Genomic DNA, 5,060 nt, shown 5'->3' with positions numbered 1-5,060 from the left:
TAAATATATCTATAAGTAAAAAAAAAAAAAAGAAATCAATATCTCAGATCCAGATTCAGGATGCCTGCCTAAGAATGAGCTTCAATCCAAAAACAAGAGAAATGCCCCTTGGTCCAAACTGTGCCAGAAAGATGACCATCATCAAGTAATATTTACACCAAGGTGCATCAGGGAAGTTAAAATCAAGTTTCTCTCTAGGGAGAGTGCAAGTGAAGATAAAAACAAACTTAAATTTTTTGTTGTTTTTCAAACTTAAAATTACAAATGAAGTTTTATAGAGAAATCTGATACCTTTGATATTTTTAGTAAAAACAAGTTTTAACTCTGATGCACATTGCATATAGTTAATTATAAATGGAGCCCTGCCTATATTTTCACAAATCTTGACAATAAAAGTCTAGCAAGAGTTAGGTTATAATCAGTTTGCAAGTGAAAACATCATACATAACACAATATGCTGATATGTACTGTCATGTTGAACCTTCCCATCCCTCTATAAAAAGTAATGGATAGTACAAAAGAATAAGAAAAGGGTCATAATTGACACAACATCAACATGTTGCTCACACTTGACACAAAGATGGGTACTATAAAGTTAAACACGAAACTCTAAATATGATGATTATGTTAAAAAGTCTAAATGTGTTATAGTTTCCTTAAATCTAAATTTAAGGACAATGTCATTAAATGTGTTATACATAGTATGATAAATAAGGTCACAATGAAGACGCTCTAATAAAAGAAAATCATAAAGTGGGAATTTATTTTTTGGAGACAATTATAATACAAAATAAGGAACACTTCTAGACAATAATGTAAAATATGTTTAAGGAAAACAAAAACTACACAGAAGAGAACATAACGGAGCAGAGTGAAGCTCAGACCCCTTTCTTCACCTGGAGTTCTGGAGGCAGTGCCTTCTCCCAGCCTCCTTTCACAGTGATGCATGGCAATGGCCTGCGCAGCAATGGAGCTCAGCCTTCAAGGACTGTGACTATGAAAGTGATCACTGGGGACGTGTACTCAGGACATCAGAGGAGGGATCTGCACTCTCAACACTCCATAGCATACCGACTCACAGCTGGTTTAAGAGAATCTAGAGACAGAACAAGTGAGCACAATATCTGTGAGTTTTACAAGTCCTAGTCCAACCCCAGTAGCTGCACCTGGAGACAGTGGGGACCGTGCTCAGATAAAGCATTCTTAAACCTTCAGGTATCAATTCCTGATCTACTCACATCTGAAATCTTCCCCCAAGGAGAGGAAGAAAGTGACATATTCTCAGGAATGAGATCCATGATTCCGAGGTGTTTTATCCAGAGAGAGTAAGACCTAAATTTAAATAAATATGTCATGAGATTCTATCTGGTGGACTATGTGGAGGTTGGCTGTGAGTGCTACCTTTGTAATAGTTGAAAAGGATTCATCTGGAATGAGAATGTTGACTGTTTCCACAGAGAAAATAGTCCTGTCCCTGATTTCTCCATTCACCAAGACCAAAGTCCTGTTCTTCCAGGCCACGGAAAGTGATGAGGAAGATGGTTGAGGAGGTAGACATGGCTTAGCATTGAGGATGACTTCAGGAATAAAAGTAGTTCAGGGACTTATATATTTATAAGACACTCACAGGAAATCCAAGGAAATTTAAATGATCAGATACACATTTTCTCTTCGACATTCGATTATAATAACATTATTAGAAATTCGAAAGTTTGAAGATCCGCTAACTCTAGCAATCTCACTGAATTCAGCCAAAAGTGGCCCCAATTCAATGTGTGCTGTAAATAGGAATGGCTATTGTGAGTCACTAAAAAGGAAGAGCTTTTCTTCAACATCTACATGGCTATATCTTCTCAAGAGTCATTCCAGTGGTGAAAGAGTACATGTAACACTAAAGCAATTTACCTATGATACAGGAAGACATTTCTTATGCACAAAGTCATCATTGATGATGTTATTCACACCGATCTTACATTTTATACCGAATCTTATACTGAAATATCTGAAATTCCTCAACTAAGGTTGTGTGTCACTAGATAGTGGGAAAGGTACTGATATCATACAACAAATTAGTAACAAACTCACCAGAAATGGGGTGAGTTGATTAACAGGACAAATGTGGATCCTCTGGGTGAAGCCAGAAACAGTGGGCTGACATTCTGTGGGGCTGTAAATGTGAAGATACCACATCTGATATGAAGAACTGAATAATCCCATTTGGCCCTAGAAATATCCCTGAATCCTGAACTTTCACAAATAAGTTAGTTTATTTCTTGTGGGGAGAAGAGGGTCCCCAACAAATGATCACAGGTCTGGTAGGTGCAATTGTACAGCGATAATAGGTTAAGATTATAGTAAAGTCACAGAGAGCAAGAGAGATAGAGGAGAGATTGAATTAATGGAGTAAGACACAATTCATGGTAGCATGCTCACCTCAGCCCCGCTTGGTCCTCATGGGGGGAACCCAGCCACGAGAGCAGGAGAGAGCCCCAACTTTATTGCTAATCAAGGGTTATATCTTCTTAGGGGGGCATGATTACAGGTAACCACACGTCACCGGAAGGGGCAGTACAATAGGCATACACATCATAGGAAGGGGATGTATGATAGGCATAAGCGTGACAGGAAGGGGATGAGCTAGAGGTGTGCCCATAGGAACGGGAAGGTCTAGGGGTATACATGTGACAAGATGGGCAGACCCTAGATTCATGATGGCAGCCTAACCTTGGTCATCCTTGGGCGGGTTTGACCTCTCTGGTGTCTCCTACAAGGAAACAGACAAATACTATCCTTATCAGAAGGGAGTGGGCCCTATTTGTTGTGGGATAAACAGTGGTCTCTTCTTGGTCTAGAATACTGATAACCCTTAGGGAGAATAACCCCTGATCTACTTTTGATGACCTCCAAGTGTATAGTAATTCGCAAGCAGCTAAGTTTGGCATATGTTTGGGGGAGACAACTTCGGAGAAATCCTTCTGTTTCACACACTTTCTAGACCACCATGGCTGCAGGTTCTGAAGGATAGACCGATACAGATACAAGATATTAGCACCCAGAAAATAAAATACAATTGGTGAGCTTATATATTTTCAGATGAGATTCTAGAAAACACACAAATTCATGCACAGGTAATAGGCCACCAAGTTTAGGAAAAACAAGCAAAGCAAAAATCTGCAACAACAAAAATTGTGTCATTTGAAGAAACAATTCAATATAAAATAGGCTGACTGCCTACCTTTTAACTAAACCATTAGCTAGATGATGTGATGCAAAAATGGGATGGAAGAACATACTGTTAAATTTTCAGCCAATAGTCAAGCAGTTAAGAGATACCTTTACCCAGGCACCATTTTCCTGGTTTCTGATTGGACAGTATTTTATCTGAGCGTCATGAGAACTCTGATGCAGGGACCCCTGGCAGAGTCATTTCTTGTCTGTAAAGGTTACAAGCTGGTGGTTGCTGTAGGACAGAATATATCCTGTTGAAATATAAATTTTGAATTCACAGATATCAGGAGGGGATACAGAATTATTATTTTTAAATTAGAGATTCCCTGAGGAAACAGATTTAAAAGGATCTGCAGATCCCCACAGGAAACCAGCCTTGAAGCTCCAGATGTACCTGCTCCTGGCGTCTGAGTCCTACCTTCTGTGGGTGCTGAGCGCCCCCTGGAGACCAATCTCCCTGCAGGGGAGGTTTGTGTCTGGGCTCTCACTGCCTTCCCCTCATTGTGTATCTTGAACAGTGATACATGGCTGTGTCCTCCGGTTTCAGGCTGTTCATCTGAAGATAGAGTGTGTTCTTGGAGTTGTCTCTGGAGATGGTGAATCAGCCCTTCACGGAGTCTGTGTAGTGTGTGGTACCACCAGCATTACTAATGCATGCGACCCACTGCAGGCCCTTCCCTGGAGCCTGGCAGATCCAGCTCATGTAATAGTCACTGAAGGTGAATCCAGAGGCTGCACAGGAGAGTCTCAGAGATCTTCCAGGCTTTCTCAGATCGCCCCCAGACTCCACCAGCTGCACCTCACACTGGACACCTGCAAACACAGAAGCAACTGTGATTAGACAACACACATACAAACACATGCACTCAAAATTATACACACATACCGCAACCTCTTCAATGATTACCATGTAAAATGGCTAAAATGAAAGCCAAGTTTGGTACCAAATTCATTATGTGTCCTCTAGAATAGCTCCTGGGTTCAAAAGAGTAACAGCAGAGACCCCAGAGACTGGGACTGTCCTCTGAGATCTCCCCCATCAGGGGCTGTGGCTGGTTTATTAGCAGGCAGAGAACTGCATTTGCATGTCCCCTGATGTGTAGAAGCAGATGAGTAGAGAACGTGGGCAAGAGTTCTCCCTCAGACTCAAAGAAACACAAGCACTCTCAAAGGAAAACAGTGCCCTTAAAGAAGCTGTTTATCAAGCATTGCTTTAATGTTTATATATTATCAATACTTTTAAATATCAGTTTTCAATTTGTAAGCTTTATATTACCTACACAACAAATTTTCTAAGTCTGTGGTATGAGAGCTCACAATGCATTTTTTCTCATTTCCCTTAAGATGTGGATACACATGATAATAGTCGACCATTCTATTGTCTGTTTCTTGTTTGGGAACCTTACTGATTTTCTTGACTTCCAAAGCATTTCCACATTTCAGTGATATTTGTACCCTGTGGACAGGAAGCTATTCATAAATCATGTCCACAAAACATGCATAATGGGGTCTCCTCTCTGGTTTCTCATCTGGGAGATTCCAGTCCCCCTTCTTTTGTCATGGCTATTTATCACTTTTCTTCATCTGCTAAAAGAGTCAGTTTTCATATAATCGGTTTACTGGTTGTGTTCCTGTTATTTCATTTATTTTTGTTCCTTTTATATTGCTTCCCGCCCTGCTACCAATGTTATGGATACTACCTATGCATACTCATCTTTTTCTAGGCCCATTAGTTGGAAACGGAGGTAATCAATTTCAGAGTTTTACTTCTACATTATGCAAATGCGTGTTGCTATCAATTCCCTTAAAAGTTCTCTTCAGATGAACACCAT

This window comes from Echinops telfairi, unplaced genomic scaffold (genome assembly GCF_000313985.2).
Source record: "Echinops telfairi isolate 266 unplaced genomic scaffold, ASM31398v2 ScPeMD7_52;HRSCAF=179, whole genome shotgun sequence".
NCBI classification, from domain to species: Eukaryota; Metazoa; Chordata; class Mammalia; order Afrosoricida; family Tenrecidae; genus Echinops; species Echinops telfairi.
Note: the sequence above shows the minus strand (reverse complement) of the source record.